The sequence below is a fragment of the Rissa tridactyla genome, chromosome 1, assembly GCF_028500815.1.
Source record: "Rissa tridactyla isolate bRisTri1 chromosome 1, bRisTri1.patW.cur.20221130, whole genome shotgun sequence".
Taxonomy (NCBI): domain Eukaryota; kingdom Metazoa; phylum Chordata; class Aves; order Charadriiformes; family Laridae; genus Rissa; species Rissa tridactyla.
Window position 1 is genome coordinate 19,738,179 of NC_071466.1, and position 9,833 is coordinate 19,748,011.

The following is a 9,833-nucleotide window of genomic DNA, read 5'->3' on the forward strand; positions in this document are numbered from 1 at the left end:
TCATTTCACTCATCTATTCAGTTCTGAGTGAGATCCCACATTTTTTGAAATGGACTACGTCGGAGCCTAATTAAGGAATTAAGTTCCTAACTGCACAGAGCGACATTGAAAACTGCAGCGCACACCGCTTAAAGAAGGAATATATTTTCACAGCATTAATTATTTACATAAGGGATGAAAATGAGGGAGAGTAGGGCTACGATTAAGGCAGAGGAGTTCTCACTGGGCAGCGAGCTGAGCTGCCTGCACTCATTAGTGACAGGGGCTGTAAAGAATATCTTTCACTATTCAGGCGCGAATAGTAGTGAAATCCACCGCTGTATTTTGCAGTGACCTATGAGTAGTAGCTCCTTGAATCCTCTTTAATCAAACAAATGCTGTAGCATTAGCCATTTATTAGAAAGGAGGCACAGCAGAGTGAAAAGTGTCTTTCAGAAGAAAAAAAAAGGTTTGGCTTTAGCTCAGTGTTTATTTCAAATGACTGTTTTTGCACCCCAGAGGAGCATCACGGCAGAGCCATCGTGCTGCCTCTGCTGCTCCTGCGTTGCTCACCTGTCCTCTTGTATGTGTCAGCATCTCCCTGAGGTCCTTCCAAAGCCCCGGCAGGTTCTCTGGGTCCTGTGGGGCTCCGGTCTCTGCTGGGCTCTCTGGGCACACAGGTGTGAACAGCTTTGCTGGGTCAGCCTGAGGGTTCAAGTAGACTGGTACCCTGTCTGGAGACAGGTGTGCACAGCAGAATAGGGTTTCAAAGAGAAAAATCAGTGTTTTATGCAAGCGCATGCTCGTCCTGACTTATTTCCATGGTATGATCTTCCCTGTAATGCTCAGGAAGGGCATCAAAAGGGAAAGGTAAGATGAAGCACTAACCAGTTTCAGCACCCTTCATGTAGTATTTAGAAATGCAGAGGAAACAACAGCAGCCATGGCAATGAAACCTCTCTTAATGGAAGTGTCAAACCTATTTTTAAAATGAATTGGGTGTTACTACTCTCCTTGTTTAAGCGTCATAAATTTTTCTCTTTGGGGCTGCTCCACACCTCAAAAAAATTGTAAAGAGGCCTAAGCCAGATAAATAAAGATTAAAAAAATAAATCTAGCTGTAGCTCCCCCCATGGAGAAACAAGCCCTAGGAGCAGCCCACAGCTGCTGCAGGGTAATGAGAGGAGTGGGGACCACCACAGCCCGCTGCCTACCCACTCTCTGGGGCAGAGTTATACCCACACCATTGGCCGTGACAGTCCATAGGGGATTTACCTTCTTTTATACTGACCATTCTTTCACCTTCTCCTACTCCTGACCACCTCCCGATCCCCTGTGCCAGACAGGGCAGCCTGCCGCTGGCACGTAAGTGTATTGCAATGTGCAGTGAAGCCACACATCAGCAGGTGAACACAGTGTGTGGCCATTAATGAAGGCTCCTGTTGGCGACTAGCTGGTCATTTTTAAGATTCAACAAGAATTTTCCTTTACAGGCTTTGTTCTGAAAGGAAACTGTGGTGTCCTCAGGGATGGGATATTGATTAAACAGTGTTATCAGAAGATGCAAAGCCAGAAGAGGCTCGGCATCGCCTGTTTTAGAAACGGCAACATGACACCATTCATGTTGTGAATATGTTGTGAAGATTTGGCTGAAGGCAGCTGCTCATATTGCTTTGCAACCGTCTCCCCTCACACCAGCCCTCAGCATAAGCATCAATGCTGAAACCTTCCTGTCATCACACAACATCTGCTTTGTTTCTTCAGCCACTCTCATTCTGAGGCCCTGGGCAGGAGGCTGACAGGCTCAACCACCTTCCTGTGGTGGTGCTGGTTTGGGAACCGCAATGGCTGGAGCAGCACCATCCGCCCACATCAACATGTTACTTGTGGTCAGGAAAATGTTCCAGGTGGTGCAAAATGAGTTGCTTTCTTCGCTTCCTAATCACATTGTGCAACCATTGCAATTCATAGAATTATAGAATGTGTTGGGTTGGAAGGGACCTTTAAAGGTCATCTAGTCCAACCCCCCTGCAGTAAGCAGGGACATCTTCAACTAGATCAGGTTGCTCAGAGCCTCATCAAGCCTGGCCTTGAATGTCTTCAGGGATGGGGCCTCCACCACCTCTCTGGGCAACCTGTTCCCTCACTATTTGGATGTGATGTGTGATGATGAACAGTGGTTGCCACAAAGATATACTCGGTGGTCAAGAGAAGGGGAGACAGCGCTTTGCAAACCAGCGGCACTTACCCCTGTGCCCTCCCCCTGGTTGTGGCTGCTGGACGCGGGATGGGGATGGTGAACCCTAGTGCCATGATCTCTCTGAGTCTCTGAAATACTGACACTTAAGCACAGTGACTATCAGGTCTGACCAAAGCCCATTACGCAGTCTCACCAGGAACGTCCCAGTTAGATTAGTAGTATCAGAAAACCTTGAGTGTCTTTTTTTAATGATTTGCAGACAATTTATCACTGAACTCGTTAAGCTTTTATAAATTATGCTAAAACTAAATATGCCATTCTTCTATGACTGCTATATATTTGCCTCAAGAAACTGTAATTAAGACAATATTGATTTACCACACACTTCCAGTGTCACCGATCAGCTATGGCACTGACATTCACACAAGCTTCTTTTGACCTGGAGCGTGCAGCAAGTACTCAGTCAAGTTTCACAGTTAACCTATACTATACTTCCTACAGGTAGTGATCTGCTATATACAGTTAAAATTTATTAGATCTTGATTTTACAGAGTATCTGAGAAATTCATAGCTTTTTCTGAGATAGAGAAGAATTTTCCTTGATTCTAATATAAAATAAATCTGGGCCTAAAGAGAAAAATAATCCTTCCATTTTCTACGAATAATCTTCTCTTTACTGGCAGAAAAAAAAAAAATTGTCTTCCTCCCTTGAATGCCAGCACAGACATCAAGAGATAATTCTTTTCTCCTTATAAACTACAGTCTCCAGTCCTCAAGCTAATTTTAAACCTCCTCTTATCCTGGAATTCAAGATTATTATTACTGCTATTGATGGGTTTTCAGCAGCAGATTTGTATAATGGGCTGCAATATTATTCTTTCATGATTTAAACAGAAATTCAGCACCGCCTGAAAATAGATTTCTGAATAGTTTTCTACAGGTAACAGCAGCATCTCTCTTCTTCTTTTGCCCTTAGAAAGTCCTACCTAGCCTAGCTTATATTCCATCTTCCTTCTTCCATCTTCCAGTTTTTTCTAGACTGCTATTTCAGATGGATTCGTGCTCATTTCAGTTTGAGCTCAACTCTAGATTCTACTTTAAGCCTGGTTTCATGCATCATTCTCAGAAGACATTGCTACCCAGCTGTGTACTGCTTTCTACATAGACATAATCAGCAATAAAGCAAGCCTTGCATGTAACACAACACATGTGTGCACGCACACTGTCGAATAAGTACTAAATTGGCTAAAAAATACAAAAGTACAGCATTGTTCACACATTAAGGAAAAGTATAAAATCAAGCGGCTTCTGAGGTAGAAAATAGCCGCAGCTGGCATGAAGGACACAACATCTGTGGTTCCCTGATAAGCTACATGAGGTACTGGATGGGATGCAATTATTCCGTGGCTTTACCTTAAGATGTATAGTGGATACGGGAATGGGATGATACCATGAAACAGATAAGCTGCCAATTAGCTGCCTGCTCGATGCTCAGAGACAACTTTTTGTCAAATTTTGATGAAATGCTGTCCTTTGTGCGAACTTTGCTCATTATAATGTCATTATAATACCAAAACACACCTCCATCCCAAAGGCTACCCGCCTCCAAGGTGCGACCACTCCTTCTTGAGTCTGCGCCCTGAATTTCTCGTAAACTATACCTTTAATTGTGAAGCGAGAGAAATTTACACCAATCATGATAAAAGTATGTATGACTAAAGTCACTCAAACTCCACCTTGAAGATAACAAATAGTATAAAAATAGCCCGAGAGAGGGGGGATACCCAGGGAAGACACCATCACAAAGAATTCCATCACTGATTTCTGGGATCAGTCGACGGGCTGAGCCTCTCTTCCCCCCCATAGGGACGCCTTTGGGTAAGACTTAGATTATACCGAGTGCTTCCTCGGGAAACTTAGAAATTTCTCTAGAGACTCTCTTTTCTACATTTATAGCCAGGCTGTATCGTTTATAACTTTGTCGCGCATTTTGTATATGTAACAATACTTTCATTTGCACATGCTTTGCAGACAGTGTATTTATCACCGGCAATCCTAAGAACCTGTATATCTGTTGTTTAAATAAACTGCACTTTTTTAAGTAGCTACTCGTTTTGGTTTCTCACTGAATGCGACCAAAGACTCCAGAGTGGCCGTGCTAGTTCATGAGCACGACTAGACTGAAGGTGCAGTCCACTATTAGTGTATCCAAATCATAATAGTTTAATATATATTAAACGCGATTGGACTGATAGTGCTGAATTGGGCATCACTCAGAATTTAAACCTAGCCGCACCTAGCCTCCCACCTCGGTGAGGAGTGTTAGAACACAAGGGGGTTTATCTTCTGCCAAAACTGCTCTGCCCCTTTTCATGCCCCTTAGTCAGCAGGATTGCCATGGATAAACTGCTGCAAAAATATGATTGTGCCCCTTCCCAGGCTGGGAAGGAGTGGGCCCATAAATTTTGGAAGGATGAAGAGAAAGTGGTGGAACGTATTGAAGAGTGTCGGGCTTCACAAAAGCTCAGAGTGGGGAAAGGCAAAGGTGTGATTTGTGCGGTGTTAGGCGCCTGTTTATCTTGTGCACAACAAGAAGCTAGGGAAACCCCTGCTCCTAATCTGATTTCAGCTGTAGAATATGCAACCCTGAAATCGGAGAATGAGGTGTTGAAGTCATCACTAGCCTTTCAAAAGGAGACAGGAGAAAAATTAAGAACTCAAGTTGATAAGCTTGTGAGTGAGAATGAATGTTTAGGAAACCGGAATGCACAACTTGGGAGTGAAAATCTCCAACTTAAAGGTGAAAATCACCAACTTAAAATGTTATTGGAAAGGGTGACTGGGCTCTTAGATAAAATGCAGCCCTCGACCCAAGTCCAACAAATTCGTAAATTAATGTGTTATCCAAATTCTGGAACCCAGACCGGAGATTTTTGGTCTAATAGTGAAGATGAGGAAGAAGATGAGGAGAGAAGGACTTTTACTGTGAAATCTCGAGTCTTTCCTTTACGACCACTGATTAAAACTGAAACCACAGTTGATGAGGATGATGAGGAAGTCCGCAACACTGTGCGTACTATTCTGTGGACACCAACAGAGTTAGCGAAAATAAGGGAAAAATATTCGAGGCAGCCAGAAGAATCAGCTGTTGAGTATGTGTGGCGAGTTTCTTCTGAAGGACAAGATAGAATTATGTTGAGTGAGGAAGAAGCAGGAGACTCTTGGGGACCAGGAGTGTTTTTAACTACAATAGACGGGGATCATAATTATTCCCTAACCGCTCTAGCAGCCTTTTGGGCAGGTGGTATGGATCCACGAGAGAGGGGAGAGCCATTAGAGATTAGAGCTACAGGCTACTCTGAACTGTTTGCGGCGATACGGAAAGCAGCTTGTCTGCAAGTCATGTATGACAGAGAGGAATTTCGGAAATCCCCAATGTCAGCTGCTATCGACCCCGATCGATTAGCCCCTCTCATCCGTGGTCTTCCCGATTGCCTGAAGCCATTCGTTGTTCGCCCTCAAGATCGTATACGAGAGGCTCGGGATGCTCATGGGCAGGGCCGGCGTTGCTACATGCCCATCTGGAATGAATATGTACAGGAAATAGACCAATATGGGCGCCGAATGGGCTGGGCCAGTCTAACTAGTGAAAAGTCCTCCGAACACCCCCGAAAGGTTCGCCAAGTCCGAACTCACACTCAAAACCCCAAACCGGTGGAAAGGTTTAAGCCTGATAAGGACCGGAATGAGTTGTGGCGTAAAGCCCTACAATTAGGGGTACCCCGACAGCTCTTGCACGGTGTCCCTACAGGAGATCTCCGTACACTGGTCCAATCTCTAACTAGAAAGAATAATGCGGCTGGGGAGAAAAGTCTAACCAGAGAATCCCCAAGCCATGAGAAAATTGTGCCTTCTGCACCGGAGCGTAATTTGATTGATTTGTCAGAATCCCAGTCAAAAAACTCCTATCCCTGGGGAGGGCAGTGAGCCACCCTGTCCGGCGGGTACTGGCTATTCAATGGCTCTCTCATAAAGATTCCGAACCTATTATCGCCATTCCTGTCGGACCCCAGAGGATGTCAGTAAACTTTATTATTGATACCGGAGCCCAAATGTCTGTAATCACTAACGAAACGGCACAACTTCTAGGTCTAAATCCCACCAGACGCAGAGTCAACTTCGCAGGAATTGATGGTGTGGTAAAAACATGCCCCGTTGCAAAAATTAACCTCTGGTTGCCAGGAGAGCAGCGAATGACTAGGGCGGAAGTGTTAGTGGGTGCCTCGTGTACTAACCTCCTAGGATTTGACGTGCTGCGTGGGCGAACGTGGAAATTCCCAGATGGAACTGTGTGGAGTTTTGCAGGATGCGAAAAAGTAATAGACACAGTGAAATTGAGTCTATTGGAAACTTCCATACCTTTACCTCCCTCTAAAATCAGTAATGTCCGGCAGTATCCACTGCCTGCAGCTGCGCTTGCAGGAGCAGACAGGGTGGTATCAGATTTAGAAAAAAGAGACATCATTAAGAGGACTCACTCGCCTTATAATTCACCGGTGTGGCCGGTAAAGAAACCAAACGGGCAATGGCGTTTCACAGTAGATTACCGAAAGTTGAATGCGAATGCCAACACTGCACCCCTCACCGCCGCAGTTCCAAATATCATGGAAATTGTGACAATGATACAAGGAGCTGCCCATCCTTGGATGGCTGCCTTAGATGTTAAAGACACTTTTTTTATGTTTCCCCTCCTTGAGCAGGACAAAGCGCTGTTTGCATTCACGTGGAAAGGAGTCCAATATACCTTTAACCGACTTCCACAAGGATACAAACATTCCCCCACTACTGCTCATAATGCTTTAGCTAAAGTGCTATCAGAGATTCCTGTTTCACAGGGATGTACGGTATACCAGTATATTGATGACATCCTAATAGGGGGAGAGAACCAAGAAAGTGTAAAAGACATGATGGAAAACATCCAAAAAACATGACTTGATTTAGGATTGGAAATTCCAGACTCAAAGTGTCAGGGACCTGCACAGGAAGTTAAATTCCTGGGGGTCTGGTGGATTAAGGCAGCTGCTTCTGTCCTTCAGGATACCCTGGAAAAAATAGAGCCTTATCACACAGATTTCATGGCATCTAAGAGATCAAGGTGGCACTGGTAAATATGGCCTAGTCTAATGGGCCATTATATTTAAATAGGGCCATTCTATTTAAATTCTATTTAAATTCTATGTAAATATGGCCTAATCTACAAGAGTCCTTTGGCCACTGAGGAGCCAGAAGCCAAGCAAGTTGCACTAGAGCATCTCAAATGCAAAAGAGGTCTGTGTTTAGGAAGCTGAACCAAGTTCCCTTGCACAAATATTGATATTTAGCTTTCTTTTTCACATTTTTAAGAAAAGTCCATAGTTCAAGCGATGGCTGAATGTTGATTCTAGCACCACAAAAACCAGGAACAGGTACAGAGAATCACAGCCCGGGTATGTTGATAGATACACTAGATGACAACTCGTCCTTTTCTATCTCTTGGCTACATTCTTAAACTCCAACACTTTCTGCCTCCTTGGCCTAACAGAGCGAGCCCTTTGGACATTTTTAATGGTGCTATATTCTATACTCAAAGACATACTATTGCATCAGCTACACTTAAAATGTTTTATATATGCCCTTTAAAAGATGCATGGTTCACTGGAAAAGAAACAGGTTAATTAAACAATCTTATTTCCCTGAGTTTTTACCTTGCTGTCAGTCACAGGAATACACTACTTTCCTGAATGCAAATAATCAGAATTAGGCACATTCCAGCTATGATCCCACGAGTACCTTATGCAATGACATTGATATTTCCCTGTATCTATTAGAAACATCTCTCTCGCAGTTGCATTTGATTTTCTCATATGACATTAGTGGCTATAATCATACGCTGCTCAGTCAGTACCCTTCTATCTCTTTTTCTTCTTCTGTCATTTCTAAATTATAAGCTTCCAGTTATTACAGGAATACCTGCAATTAATCCTGGCACACATTACTTATCCTTTCATCCTACTTCTATTTTATGTGGTCTGAAGGCCACTCCATTCTTCCCTTATTTCATTTGGCTCTTACTGTGTTGATAACAACTCCCAGTTTTGTGCCATCAACAGATATTGTTTCTTCTTCCTCTGTACTAAGGTCCTTAATGAAAATATTGAATCAAAGTGGTCCTCAACTTCGGTTTCTGTTCCACTTAGCCTGTGCATCTCACGTATGCCTACATTTTAGGAGGCTAATAAAACAGAATTAAAGTATGTGATATGCTCATATATGCAGAGTGGAGAAAAGCACTTGTCTGTGTAGACCTACATGAATAGCTCCCTTATTCACTGTTATTAACTAATTTTCTCTGCCTCTGTAGAGATATCAGGGAGAGATATTACATGTAAGAAAACTTAATCCTTTTTGCTTAAAGCTATTATTAACAATGTCTCAGACTTAAACCTGCAACGCCTGTGCTCCAGGTACTCGGGTAGAGTCAACACACAATGGAGCGTTTTCCCTGTCATGATGATGAAAGACCCTCAAGCCTTTCTTGTAAAACCAATCTTGGCCCATCGTTGGGTCTTCATTTCGTGGTTTACATGTTTTTTCCTTCCTAGGAACAGGGAGAATTCTGTGAAAGATCACATGAGACTTGTTTGTGCTGAGACATTTCAGCAGAAATCTACCTTTTTGATTTGTCCCCATATGAAGAATCACAGATGGCCTTTCCTGCTCCAGCCAATATCCTTCTCAGAGTAAAATCCTTACCTTGTATGTTTGTTCGCAGAACACAGCCCACCTCTTTTCCACCAGACCAACTCTGATGTCCAATCCATGTATAGTTTTTAACAATCCGGTACCTTACATTGTCTCCTCCTGGTGCTGGTATGACTTTCAAATTCTCTTCCTCCCGTTCTTCCCGCAGCATGTGGATCATCCTGGACTCTCTTCTTCCAGTGTCTCCCATATAAGAATATAAACCTGGACTTTTTCTTGAAAGGTCCATCTACCCAAAAACTCGTCTGCAACAATATCGATGGGTAATTCTACACAAAGGAGAGCACAACAAAGTATTCTGAGACCTCTGGTTGATACATCCCCCCAGATTCCTGCAAGAAAGGCTTAGTGGCTTCCTGAGCTGACAACTGCATGCAGTTCAACATGTTTGAAATCAGATGATGAATCTGCCCTCCATCAGCTTTTCTAATTGCTTCTATTTTAGTCTCCGAAACGTTCTGTTGGCACTGAGAGCCACAATTTGATTACACACTCTATGAAAAAAAGTACTTTCTCTCGCATTACTTGTTAATCTGCTGCCTGTAACCTCATTAAATACCCTCCAATTCTGGCATTCTAAGAAGCATGGAACAATCATTTTCTGTCCCCTTTCACCATAGTATTCAGAGATCGTCATCATAGTCATGTCTTTTCAAACCTGGGCAATTCTTGCCCATTTAATTCCATTCTGGAAGATATGCAACAGCTTTCATAATTGTTGTCCTTGTCTGTACCCTTTTTCTTCTTACTGTATCCTTCTGTGCTGGAATTACCTAGACTGCATATGGGTGTTAAGCTGAAGGCATTCCTTACATTTATACAGTCACATAAATGAGCTTTATTGGACAAATTG